Here is a 14,385-nt window from a genome sequence, read left to right as displayed (position 1 = left end):
TCCGTGCACATTGTGAAAACGTTTGAGATAGGTGCCATTTTTAGACCTTAACCCTGATTGTTAAAGGATGAAGGAGAAGAATATATTGTTCGATCCCACATCTTATTATTTGCCTTAGTCCACTGCAATTCCCTCATATTCCCCGTGGATGCAAAGCTAAGGAACTCAGGATTTTAGAGGTGGGTTGAGACTGGTAAGGAAGAAAGAGAGCATTTATGTGTCAAGCACTGTATGACTATTAATTCATTGGATTCAATGGCTAATCAATGACTGAGGTTAGATTTGAACTCATGTAAGTTGAGGAAACTGAGATTAAGGGACTAACCCAGAGTCCCACAGCTAATAATATCAAGGCTTTAGTTGAACTCGGGTCTTTCTGACTCCTGGCCCGGTGCTCCACGGCACCACCTAGCTGTCTCTAAAAAGCTCCTATGGAGGGATGGGCCAATTCTTCCATCATGTCTTTTAGATTTTATTTATTGAATGTTTTAATAAGATGTATTTTGATTTTCTATCAATTCATTTCGATAAAATCCTTTTTCCCCATATTCTCACTTTAACTGGGGAAAACCCCCTACAACAAACCAAAACCCAAACCAGTTTAGTATAGCGATAACATGACAGAGTATGTAATATCCCTCACCCACAGCTCACCACTCTTCTCTATCGAGATGATGATAATGGGTATTTGCATCATATCTTGATGTTCATAGAAGATCCCTACCTTTCCCCCGCCACCTATGAATAGAGCTTTTCCCTGTGAATACGAGACTGTTGGGAAGATGAGCGGAGTCCTTGACTGTGTGGACAATCCAATCCCCTGATGCCCCTCATCACCATCACTCACATTTATGAAGCCCGTCATGTGGCGGGCGCCAGGCAGAGCCTCTGGGGCCCCCATTGTTCCTAAGGCTTTGTCCATGCTCAGGAAGGGCCAATCCCAGGATGCCAGAAAGTGTGTGGGTGTCTTGGAAAGGCCCTCTGGGGTCTGGCCAGGGTAAATGTCACTGGCTTTGATGTGCTCTGTTAATGGCCCGCTTTCATCAGTGCCCAGGGGACAGAACATCTGCTCCCTGCTGAATCTGCCTTCCCACAAGGGAGGAATTAAGAGAATGTGTTGGGAGTGGGTGGGAGTCTGCAAGGGAGGGGGAGCTGTAGGAGGGATGAGAGGGAGGAGGTGATGGGGGAGAAGAACGAGGTTCCTGAATAATCACTCCCAAATGGGGTCCCCCCTTTGGATGTCTTTAGTGTGAAAGGATGTTTTAGAAAGGAGTTTGAGCTCCCCTGGGGGAGAAGAGAGAATCATTTTTCTCTCTTCATTTTTTTCCAGACCAATTTTCCAGGAAGGACAAAGAAAAAGGACCAAAGGCAAATCTGTGGGGTAATGGGAGATGGAGGGAATGGACACACCCAAATCCTGTTCGGGAATACTAGGGTGTGACTTTCTGGGATCCCAGCCACCCCAAAAAGAGTCTAAATCACTGGACTCATGTGTATTCCTGGCTGGCCAGGAAGGTTTGTGGCAGGTGGGATAGACTTGAATGACCCTAGGGGTGTGGATTAAGTCATATCCATATGGGATAAAGACAGGAGTAGGCCTTCAAACTGTCCTAGGAGAAAGGGAAGATGAGGCAAGAGGCAAGACTCAGATGGAGAGGATCATTCAAGGAAACTAAAGCCCCGAAATGTACTTTTGTCAATCTTTCAGTAAATATTAAGTGCCTGCTGTGTGCCAGATATTGTGCTAAGTGCAGGGGGTTCAAAAACAGATAAAAGAAAATTCCTGTCCTTGTGAGGGACCTTAGGAGCCATCTACTCTAACCTCATTTACAGAAAAGGAAACTGAGGCCCCAGGATCACAGACCTAAAAGTGGGAGGGATCTCAGAGACAGCCCCACTCACTGTGTTACACTTGAGGTGACTGGAATAGGTGTTTTGTCTGTGGCTGGAGAGAGAAGACTTAGCAGCTTGTTCAGGAGCTGATGGAAGGAGCGGCCTTCATGCTAGAATGGCCATGGCCAGGCTGAGATGTTCATCTGCTCTCCTGACTCGTGCTAAGGTCGGCCTTCAGCCAAGCCGGGTCTCAGTCCTATCAGCTCTGTAGGAAGGCTGTCCCTTGTTTTCCTTCAAGTCCGGCTTTCTCACCTCTGGCTGAACTAGCGGAGTGGCTTCCCGAAAGCTCCCTGGCCCTGCCATCTCTCCTCCAGCAAACTGTCCAGACATCTTACAGAAGACCCAGGCCCCGTAACTCATCTCCCCCGTTCCCCGGGAAGGAAAATGCTAGTTTCTTAGTCTGGAGGAAATGGGTGCCTTTTGAGTTAAGCCTTGTAGGATTATGTCAGCTTGGCAAGGAGCCTGTCCCAGGTGCCCAGCAGATGCCCCACCAAACCCTACCTGCCACTGTCCTCGGAGCCTCGCTTCAACCCTGCCTCCTCCACCTCCCCCAGCTCTGTGGGATCTCTCTCCTCCACCAATCCTCCACAGCATTTTCCATGCACATGTTCTCATTTCTTTGATGAATCCATGATCTTATGAATGTGGGGATTTCTTACAGTGGGGCAGCTCATTGCCGCAGCCTGGCTTTTCTCTCCGTCTCTGTCTGTACTCCCTAGAATATCTCCTGAATTTTAGGTAATCTGTGCCTTGATTTATCATTTTTAGGGGAGAAGAGAAGGAGGAGGAGGAAGAGAAGAAGAAGGAGAGAGAGAGAGAGCGAGCGAGAGAGAGAGACACAGAGAGAGAGAGAGACAGAGAGAGACAGACAGAGAGAGAGAGACAGAGAGAGAGATAGAAAGAGAGAGAGAGAGAGACAGAGACAGAGAGAGAGACAGAGAGAGAGACAGAGAGAGACAGAGAGAGAGAGACACAGAGAGAGAGACAGAGAGAGAGACAGAGAGACAGAGAGAGAGACAGAGAGAGAGACAGAGAGAGAGAGAGACAGAGAGAGACAGAGAGACAGAGAGAGAGAGAGAGAGAGAGAAGGAGGGGAAAGAAGGAGAGAGGGAGGGGGGAAGAGAGAGAGAGATTGTGAATTTACTTATCTTTGCATATGTTCACTTCTGCAGGCTGTATAGAAAATAAGCCACTTGAAGGCAGGCACTGAGTTGCTTTTGTCAATCCTGCCTCTGGTCTAGCGTATGGCACATAGTAGGCATTTAGGATGTTTGTTCACCTCCAGTGCCGATCTCAGAGATGATGTACAGGACCGTAATTTGGTCAAGTGCCTCAGCCTGGCCACGGCACAAGAGAAATCTGTCTCGGACAGAGGGAGGGCAGGCTTAGGGAGGAACAGCTGGATCCCGTGGCCCCGGGGAGATGGAGCACGGGCGTCTGATCTAATCTTTTTCCCCGCCAGAGCTGGAGGATTCAGCAACATTCGTTTCAACAAGTAGTCTCTGAATTCAATTAAATGTCAGTTCAGCAAGCAGTTACCCAGTACCTACCATGGGCCAGGCCCTGGGGATGCAAAGGGAGTTGATGGGCAAGCGTTTAGGAGAGCCCTACTATGTGCTGGACACCCAGACCAAAAAATGAAACCTTCCACTCGCAAGGAGTTTACATTGTGGCAGAAAAATAGATAAATGCAAACTATATAGAGGGAAACAGTTCCAACCTTGAGACTTTGCATTCTGGGAACAAAAATGAAATGGGTTTCTTTGGGGGAATTGGGTGGGTAGGAAGCACAATATGTCTCTATGGAGAGACAAGCCAATTAAAGTCATTTCAAGAGGGAGGAAATGCAGGCAGTTCGAGGTGGGGAAGCCATTGGAAAGGCCTTATGGAAGAGCTGAACTCTCAAGGAGCCTAGCACCCTACAGGCTCTCAAAGTTAGGCCCTCGAGCTCCCAAAGGACTAGCAAAGCTCTACCAGCTCCCCAAACGCCCATCTGCTGATCAGCTTGGAAACCGAACCTGGAACGGGCCAACAGATGGGGGCCTCTCTGGGTCGCAGCAGCAGCAGCCTTCTTGTTGCATGCCCATCTGCACAGATTCCTCGCTTCCAGGGAAAGCTTGGAAGGGGAGGCCACAAGAGCCCAGGGAACAGCCCAGCCCGTGGCCTCCATGGAGCGGCAAGTTTCCACAAGAGGAATGACCCAGGTGGGATCAGCCCTTGGGCAATGGAGCAAGTGACCACTGGAGCTTTGCTTGTCCATGGTGATGCGGGCCGTGTCTCCATTACACTAAACAGCCGGCCAGTTAGACTTGTTCTGGAGGGGAAGGTTAAGCTGGCTTGGTATCATAGAAATAAGTAAAGTTTTATTGACTAAACTTTTCACTTTTCAAATCATTTTTTTACTTTTTCATGTAAGGCAGGTAATCTGCCACTTGGGGAATCTTGAATTCCTTCTAGAACCCCCATTCCAGTTCTTCTCTTACTCCAGAACCTCAGCTCTCACCCACCTAGAACCCTGTGGGCATCTGGTAAAAATTTCCATAACGAGAAGGCAAAGTGTCCGTGGAGCTCCCATTCCCCCTCCCATCGTAGCTCTTTATCCTTTTACACCAAAGAGTCAGTACCCCCCAGCATCTGCATCTGGCTGTTCTCTGACATCCACAGGAGTGGAAACTTCTGGCTCCCACCCAGGGTGAGATCATTCTCTCTTGGCTAGACTGAGGTCAGAAACTCGGGCCGCTGGGACGGGAGAGGAGGGTCACGGCCAGAATACTGGCCCACCTCGAGCAGCAGGCCGGGCTGTTAGCTGGAAAGAGACCAAGGGAGCAGAGCTGAGTGTCGGACCTAGGAAGACTCAGCCTACCTCTCCCTCTTCCTGTTTGTGTGTGATCCCATCCATGAAATGGGGGCAGCGATACCTATAGAGAGTCAGCATGGTACAGGAGAAAGAGAGCCAGTCTTGGGGGAGGAAGAGGATCCAAGTCTTGCTTCTAGCACAAGAAACAAGCTCTCTGAGGTGTCCCAGAAGAGTAAGCTGCAGGAAGGTTCAGATCTGCATCCGAATGAATAAGTGAATGAATGAATGAATGAATGAATGAATGAATGAAAAAGCATTTCTTAAGCATTAACTATGGGCTGGCCACTATGGTAAGCACTGGGGACCAAAAATATGAGACAGTTCCTGTCTTCAAGGGTCTTATGTTCTAGTAGAGGAAGACAAACCAGAAATGAGACCAAGAATTAGACATGGGCAGGTAAGGGGGCACTGGTTTGGAAACTCATAGAGAACAGTAGAGGTTCAGGCAGCTACGGGGCAGAGTGAAGAGTGATGAGTGAAAATCCACATTGCCTCAGTTTTCTCATCTGTAAAATGGAGATAATAGTATCTCCCTCCTTGGGTTGTTGTGAGATAGTCTTTGCAAGCCTTAAAGCACTAAGTAATCGAGCTATTAATTATTTCCTCACTGGGAATACACTATTTGGGGGCTAGTAAAGAAGTATCCTTCTCCTGGGCACTGTCACGAGCGTCACAGGAGATCCATGCACGTGAGATCGTGCATGCAAAGTGTTCTGCAGACTCCAAAGAGCTTTATGAATGCCAGTTGTCTTAACTGTTAGCATCAGTCATTAACAGGACCCTCAGAAATGGAGCCGTTTCAACTCAACTGTGAGGCTGGGAATTCATTCTTTCTAATTAGGTCTACGTCCTAAATGACCGTTGTTGCTGCAGAAGAAACTGGTCCTTGGAATTAATAAGTTTTGAGTCCAGAAATAACAGCATTATGGCCCAGAGAGACTCAATGACTTACCCAGGTTCCCACGGGGTGATGCTAACAGAGGAACAAAGAAGAAATCCCTGGCCTCCCAATCCCACCCAGAGCATTTACTTAGAGCTCACCGTGGGGTAAGGGTTATAGACAGAGCTGGGAGGGATCTTAGGGTCCTGACTCCCAAGCCAGCACTCTCCCCTTTCTTCCCAGCTGCTTGGCTGCAAAAAAACCTGATTTATTCTGTCCTCCTCTGTCTTTAATTAATTGCATGGCACCCCACTGTCCATACTGTGACAATCAATTGGATAATTAAAGTGTCTTCATTCTAGCTAAGTTAGATAATGGCGAGTATTGTTTTTTTCTTGAGTGAATTCCAATACTGCCAAGCTGGGACAGATTTAGCTATAACCCTGATTTCTTGAGAAATCTCCATTTTTTTTCTCAAAACTATTGATTTCCAAATGCCTAGAAAAGAGCAAACTTTCCTTTAGAAGTTTCTACCCAAATGCTCAACATTCAAATCTTACAGAACCTTCAGACCTTAGAGAATCTGGGAACAGGAAGGAAACACCTCCTGCAGCCCCCTCCTCCTCCAGATGAGGGAGCTAAGTGGCTTGCTTGCCCAAGGTTGGTTGGTGACAGAGCTGGGATGACAATTCAGATCTGAAGGCACCTGGGCAGTGTGTTTCTCCTCCCATCATCCTACCTCTGGTCCTGGACACCATTTTTGGAGTTTTAACAAGTAATGAGAGCACTGGGTTTTATTCTTATTATTTTTATTTATTCCTTTATTTATTCTTATTCTTTCTTTCCTTCCTTCTTTCTTTCTTTCTTTCTTTCTTTCTTTCTTTCTTTCTTTCTTTCTTTCTTTCTTTCTTTCTTTCTTTCTTTCTTTCTTTCTTTCTTTCTTTCTTTCTTTCTTTCTTTCTTCTCTTTCTTTCTTTCTTTCTTTCTTTCTTTCTTTCTTTCTTTCTTTCTTTCTTTCTTTCTTTCTTTCTTTCTTTCTTTCTTTCTTTCTTTCTTTCTTATTCTTTTTTTCTCTCTTATTCTTTCTGTCTTTCTTATTCTTTCTCTTTCTTTATTATTTATTTCTCTTTCTTTCTTCCTTCCTTCCTTCCTTCCTCTTTACCAGTCTCTGAAACCTTCCTCTGAAAGCTGGAAGCTGTGACTGTGGATAGATTATTGAACAAACCCATAAGAGTTTAGCTTAGATGATCTATAAGGTCTATTCCTTCTCGAAATCTGCGAAGTGATGATCCATCGGTGAGTGATGAGGTCAGGCCTTCTTTGAAAGGAAAAAAAAAGGAATCCACAATCGCTTTGCTCGGACCTCCTGAGATGGTCTCAGCCAGGTTCAATGGGCTGCTTCTTGCTTCTGGCTGCCGAGGCTGAGTACCACCACAGGAGGGCGCCTGAAGCGCTCGGCGCAGTTCCCCAGAACGGACACCAGGTGGCAGACTGCCGCACGTTTTCAGGTTTTCTCCCTCGGTTGTTTGCTGTGGGGCGGATGGGCCCTCTTTGGCCGGGAGCCGAGGCCGCTCCTCTCCGTCCCTCGGGCGGCCTGCGCACAGTCGGTCTGCAGGGGGCTGGGCCAGTTGTTCCCGCCCCCCGTTGGAGGACAGGACGAACGTGGCCAGAGTGAGGGCTGGGGCTGTCGGTGGTGACTGGTGGTCCGCGGGCGCCCCGAATCCTCACGTTAGTGGGGGTGCAGCGGAAGGGCCTGGGCGTCCTGGGGGGGGGGGGGGGAAGCAGGCCTCCGTGGGGGGCGCGTAGCCGCGGAGGGAGAGCGGAGTCCTGGGCCGAGGCGGTCCCCCGGAGTGCTCCACGCCTTGGCTGAGAGGCCGAGGCCCCGGTGTCTGGGCCCAGCCCGGCCCGAGGCCCCGAGGCGGCCCAGGGAGGCCCGGGGCCGCCCGCTCCGGGACAAGGCAGTTCGGGGCCGGCCGGGCCGCAGCGGCCCCGGCCCCTTCCTTGTCTGCTGGGCCGTTACACCCGCGGGGGGGCGCCGGGCCATGAGCCGGCCCATGAGCCGGCCCTTCCTCCCCTGTCCCGGAGTCGGCCCATCTTCACTGGGTCCGTTGTGCGCCGAGTGCCCGGCCTGGGCCCGGCTCCCCAGGAGGCGTCCCGCGGCTCCGCCCTGGTGCTTTCTCCGCCCCAGCACCGCCCGTCCCCGGTGCGCACTTTGTGCCCTGCGGCCGCCTCTGTCACACCATCCGGGGCGCCAGCGGCTCCGGGCCAGGGAGCTCCTGGATCCTGCGTCCTGAGCATCCCCACGCGCCGTAAATGGCACAGACCTACTGGGAGTTTACTGACTCGAGAAGCGAAGGATTTTCTGGAAGGGGGCCAGCTTTGTAGCTTCCTGCAGTGGCTCCGAGCTGGGGAGTGGCTCACTGTCCCCGAGAAGTGACGTCATTTGTAAAGATGTGACGCTAACTTCTCCAATGATCCTTGTTACAGTTTCCATTAATGCTCTGCAACAAGGAGAGGATTCAAGCCAGATCCCGTCGTTGGGTGATGGAGAGAGCGAGGACGGTGGGAGCTGAGGGTGGAGCACAGCGCAGCATCGCTCTGTTGTTTGCATTTTGTTTTCTCAGGTTTTTCTTCCTTCTCGAACCAATTTTTCTTGTGCAGCAAGATAACTGCACAAATATGTATACATATATTGGACTTACCATAGATTTTAACCTGTATTGGTCTACCTCTCATCTGGGGGAGGGGAAGGGGAGGAAAAGTTGGAACAGAAGGTTTTGCAAGGGTCAATGCTGAAAAATTACCCGTGCATCCGTCTTGTAAATAAAAAGCTTTCATAAATAAAAATAATGAATAATAATAAATTCTACATTCACTTGCTTCACACGTCCAAGGAACTCTATGAGGAGGCCCGATGAAGGTCCCCAAGAAGGCTGGCCCAGTCCCTGGCACGCAGTAACTAACAGATCCCCTGCGACAACCCATCCTCCAGCATCAGTTTATTCTCTCTCCAGGACTTTATTTTATTCCACAGCCTCAAAAATGATTTTGCTGCAGTCCAAGTAACCTCTCATTCAACCAGTCCCAATGATTCCTTTTGAGTCAAAGAGAAACTCCTTCCTTGTGTGGCCCCTTTTGCCTTTGCCATCTTACACCTTCACCGGCTCTGTGGCCCAGTCATATTAGCCGTGGGACTTCATCTCCCACCTCCACACCTTTGTACAAGCTCCTCCCGTGACCAGGAATGTTCTTCCTCCATTTCTCCTCTTCTTTGTCACTGAATTCCTTCAACACTCCACTCAAATTCCATCTTTCCGAGGAGTGACTTTCCCTCAAAGGTTCCCTTCCATCTACTCCTTGTGTATCTTATGGAGAAAGGAAGGGAAAAGAGAAGAAACATTCATATAGAGCCTACTGTGTGCAAGATGCTGTGCTAAACACGTCACAAATATCTCATTTGATCCTCACAACAACCCTAGCAGGTCAGTATTGTTATCATCCACAATTCAGAGTTAAGGAAACCAAAGTTAGGTGACTTCCTTAAAGTCCCAAGTTAGTGTCTGAGACTGGATGTGAACTCAGATCTTCCCGACTCGACCCAGAACTCTGGTCAGTGTGCCACTAATGCTGTCTGGTCTGTATTTTCATTGTCTCTCCCTTTGATTGTAAGTTCTTTGAAGAGAGGAGGCACTTTTGCTTTTTCTTTGTATTCCTATCGCCTAGGTATACAGCAGGTGCTTGATAAATGTGCTGATTGATTAAAGAACTAGAAGATGCTGCTGGTATAGCTGACACAGAATCCCAGACCTAGGACTTGCAGAACTTTGGATGCCTTCTGGTCCATTTTCCTCATCTCACAGATTAGGAAACTGAGGCCCAGGGAGTGAAATGTTTTGTCAAAGGTCGAGGAGGCAGTATATACCAGAGAATCCGGGTCATCTGCCTCCAGGACCAGCAGCTGTCTCCCTGTCCCAGCCGCTGGGCACTTGCCTCTTTGTCTCTCCCTTGTCCTTTTCCTCCTCTTCCTCAGTAAAGATGGAGCTAATGGTTACTGGTCAATCCAGGTCTGGTCAGTGTCTAGGAGGTGTGTCTGGGGCAGTCGGGATGTCCAGGAAGAGCCAGACGTGGAGTCACCAGGTTCAGCATCTAATCCCAGCGGCCACCCTGGAGGGGCGGCCTCCTGACCCTAAGAAGTGACCATAGCAGGGACAGGTGAGGGTTAAACCATTCATGGGATGGAGATTTAGTGGGGTCTTGGGTTCAGTGATCCGTGCCTTGAATTTTGCTAAGAAACAAAAGATACCAGTAGCTTTTCAAAGAGAAGGGCCTTGCTAAAATGGCGCCCTTAAAAGAAACGGCCCAAGTGAGTCGGGATTCATTTGGCTGAAGTGGAAGATGGGACCCCCCCCAGGTCCCCTCAGCCGCTGCACCATGAGCCTCTTAGAAATCCACCACCATTCTCCCCAAGAGAATCTACAGGAGGAGAAATGGACAATGATCCCCTTGGCTGGAGAGGCATTGGAGGGTCAACATTTGCACCGGGGCATTTCCCACACCAATGAAATCACTGATGATTATTGATCACCATGATCTGCCAAAGGCTGAAGAGTCTGCAGTTTCCTGATGTTTAAAATCGAAAAAGTTGCAAAGGAATTTTCATCTGTAAAATGGGAATTAAAATACATATGCTACCTACCGCAGAGGCTTGCTGCTTGGAAACTCTTTCCAGGACCTAAAAGCGCTTGATACATGAGAATAATTTGGATTTGGAAGAAAGATTATTTAAATCTTGATTCCATTAGTCTGGAGAATTGTTCCGCATATCTCAGGGGGTGTTTTGGTAAATGTTTAACAACCAACTCCGAGAAAATGAAGTTTAATCTGCCCAATTAAGCTGTCCTCCATCGCTTTCTTTAGTCTAGACAATCAATAAAACAATGAATCAAGTTTTGATTTATAGCATTTGCTGAGGTGTTAATGCTCAGTCTGGAAATCTAACAGTTGGCTCTCAGGACCCTGTACGAGCTGGCTCCAGCGTACCCCTGGAACACATTCCCTGTCTCCAGAAAATGAAAAAAATGAAGCCAGTATTTAATATCAAGCAGACAAAAGATAATCTTGCTTAATTAATGCAGTCAAAGGAATTGTGTGGATAGAAATCGCCTTAGGGTTACCAAAACCTGATTATCCCAATTTAACAAATTCCCTCATTATACTGCTAACTCTCCATCGGATCCCCAATTTTCTCAATATGGCTGCTTCTCATCTAGGCTGTCCATCAGATATCTCGTGTCCTTATTCTCCCATGTAGTAGGAGGCAGCATAGTATAGTATAAAGAGTAATGGATTCAGTATCCAAGGATGAGGGTTCAAATCCGGACTCTATGACTGCGTGACCCTGGTCATCTCCATGGACCTCGGTTTCCTCATCTGTAAAATGAGGGGATTGGACTAGATGACGTCTCAGCTTCTGTAATGTGGCAAGGACACTGTGATGTCCTCGGATGGAGGAGGCCGGAGAGATGGGTCTTATAGATATTATAAGGATAGTATCTTAATAGATATTATATCTTATTATATGTTATGTATATATATAATGATATCTCTTATATATTATAGATATTATAGATGTCCTGCTTTACTAGGAGAGAGCTGAGGCAGAGAGAAGTTGAGTGATTTTCCTGGAGGAGGATTTGAATCCAGCTCTTCCTGGGTCCCTCTTCCCAGACTGCCATTTCCCATGCTGCCTCTTACTGAATGGGTATGGTGGCTGTCCCCACGAGACGGCGGAGATCCCTGGGGCCGCTAGGCCACGTATGTCCTTTGCTCTCCGACTAAGGAGAGTCAGCGGAGGTTCCACTTTCCAAAGTCACAGACACGGGGACTTGCTATTGCTCTGTGAGTTGTGATGAGCCTGAATCAATAGCATCTGCAATAAGGCATAATGAAGAGAAAATGATATTTCTGGTTTCCTGAACAGCTGGGAATCCATTGTTAATGATCCTCATTTTTGGCAGTCAGCTAACAACTTTTAAAACGTCCTCGAAATTGGATTGTAAAGCAGATCAGCACCGCAGTGGCTTGCAATGCTATTAATTTTGCCTGTCTCATCCATCTGTAGGGGTGAGAGGGAGGCAGGAGGCCCTCGCCCACCCCCTCGCCCTGCTCGGTACCCAACCTCGGGGGCTAAGGCTGGGTTCTGGGACCTAAAACAGAGACAGAAAGCTGGGGGCAGGAGCCCACCCCCAGCAGCGCCTACGCCCCCAGCAGCAGCTGGGAAAGGTCACTTTCCTTTGGACTGGACTCATGCTCTCATCTATCAGGAGAAAGGGTTGAACCAGAAACCTTCCAGTTCTAAACCTTATAAAAATAGGAAAAAATTAGTGTTTCCCATTCAGCAAACATTTGTTGAGAGGACACAGCATCATTTGTTCAGTTTCTGAGAGGACTCTCTTGTCCCTGTGAGACACACATGTTCACACTTATTCACACGATCTATACAATGCCCACATATGTGCACACACCTACACGCATATATATTTCTATGTTTAGCCAGCACAATCCTTTTGGGGCTAAAGGATTTTTCGCTCCCTCACTCTAGGAAAATGTCACAGAGCCTGTAAGTGACTCAGGGTCATCCAACTAAGATGCATTCAAGGTGGGATTTCTTTCGTCCCATCTTCCTGAGTCTGTGTCTGGTGCTCTTTCCATGATGCAGTGCTGCTTCCCATTCCTCTCTTAATATAGAAATGTCATCCATGAACTTATGTCGAGATTGCCTATTAACTATTTTAAAATAGAGATATATATCTATGTGTTAATAAAGTAGCCACCCCCTTCCTTTGCAAATAAGGCGTGACTGTGGTCCATCGGCTCCAGGGTGAGTTTATGAAATGTCCCAAAAAATCTGTTCCAGGACAGATGGAAGCACCAGAAACTGGTTTCCTAGGAATAGGAAGGAGATAGCTGGCAAAAGGAGGGACTCTAGGTCTTTCGGAACAGAAACTAGAACAAGCCAGAAGGCAAAGGGCAAGAACCCGGCAGCCTGGGGCTGAGTGTGGAACTCTGAGCTCCAGGAAGGAAACTGAGGGGAGAGTTTGGAACAAGGCACAGATCCCAGCACACTGTAGGTGCTCAACAAATGTTTGTTGATTGAACTTTAGAGGAGGACAAGCTGTAGATCGTAGGGGAAAATGGATCCATTTGGGGGAGGAAGTTTGGTCCTCTGAAATAAGAAGACCCAGATTCTAATCCTCCCTGTACCTTAGACAAGATGATCCTGTCTCTGGGTCTCAGTTTATTCCCATGTAAAATGAAAATGTTGAATTAGATGATCCCTGAGATCCCTTCCAGCCTGGGCTATGATCCTGGATTTCTCCCTTTGGTAGCAAAAAGGAAAAGGGGCTCTCATAGGCTGGCTTCTTGTTCTCTCCTAGAGAGGGGGGAGCTGTGCTGGGGAGTCTGTCTGTCTATCTATCTCTTTCCAGCTCTGTCCCCCTGGCATCCCAGAAGGCCGCAGGAGGCTGACTCTCACCTCCCCCCACCCGTCCTACCCTAGAGCAGCCTTTTATTCCACCATTAGCAAGTCTTGGCTTGGAAGGGAGAAGGGGGAGGCTCCTTCAGCGGAGGATGCTTGGGCTGGGGCATGCTTGGGGTAAGGTAGGGCAGCCAACTCCATCAGCAGGTGGGAGGCTGGCTAGCGCCTGGAGGCCGAAGACCCGACACATGAGGATGACTGAGGCCATGAGCAGCCCAGGAGCGGAAAGGAGGCTCCAAGACCCTGTTCTGCCAGCGGGGGTCATTAATGCTCTTGGGTGACAGTAAGGGGCAGCACAGAGTACCGAACACAGGACCGGAACCAGAAAGCCCCAGTCTCTGGACCCATATTATCTGTGTAATCCTGGTCGAGTCACCTCATCCCTGCCTCAGTTTCTTCTTCTGTAAAAGGGGGAGAAATGAGACACTGAAGTACTTACCACAGTACCTGGCCTGTAGTAAGCACCTTGTAAGTGCTAATTATATAACTACATATATAATTAGTACTATCATCATTAAGCATCTTGTAAGTGCTAATTATATAATTATATATATCATTAGTACTATCATCATCTTTATTACTCCTACTAACAGTAATCATATTAGCCTTAGGAGTAGTAACAGCAGTGGTAGAAGTAGTGCTAGCGGTAGTAGCGATAGTGGGGGTAGAGCTATAGTAGTTAGTAATAGTAGTGGTAGAGATGATAGTAATAGTGGTAGAAGTAACAATGGTAGTGGTGATGGTAATAACAATGTGCTACCAATGATAGTTGTAGTGGTAGTAATAATAATAATAAGAGTGGTAGTAATGATAGTAATAACAGTGTGGTAGTAGTGGTGGGGGGGTAGTGCTAGTAGTAGTTAGTAGTAATGTGGTAGAGATGATAGTAATAGAGGTAGAAGTAACAATAGTAGGGGTGATGGTAACAACAGAGATAATAGTAGTAGTATTGTACTACTAATAGTGGCGGTGGTGGTAGTAGTAGGCTTGTAATAGAAGTAGTGAAGTGTTCAGTATGTTGTCTGATATATAGTAGGAGTTACATAAAAGTTAGCATTATTATTATTGTTATTATTATTACCTACAGTATTGCTCATCTATTATCACTTGACATTGTTCATTGCTGGGCGTACAAAGGATAAAACTATCCTTATCCTCAAAGATCTTATGTTCTCCTTGGGAGACAAAACACAAAAATAAACATTCTAAATAATAACA

This window comes from Sminthopsis crassicaudata, chromosome 5 (genome assembly GCF_048593235.1).
Source record: "Sminthopsis crassicaudata isolate SCR6 chromosome 5, ASM4859323v1, whole genome shotgun sequence".
Lineage (NCBI taxonomy): Eukaryota > Metazoa > Chordata > Mammalia > Dasyuromorphia > Dasyuridae > Sminthopsis > Sminthopsis crassicaudata.
Note: the sequence above shows the minus strand (reverse complement) of the source record.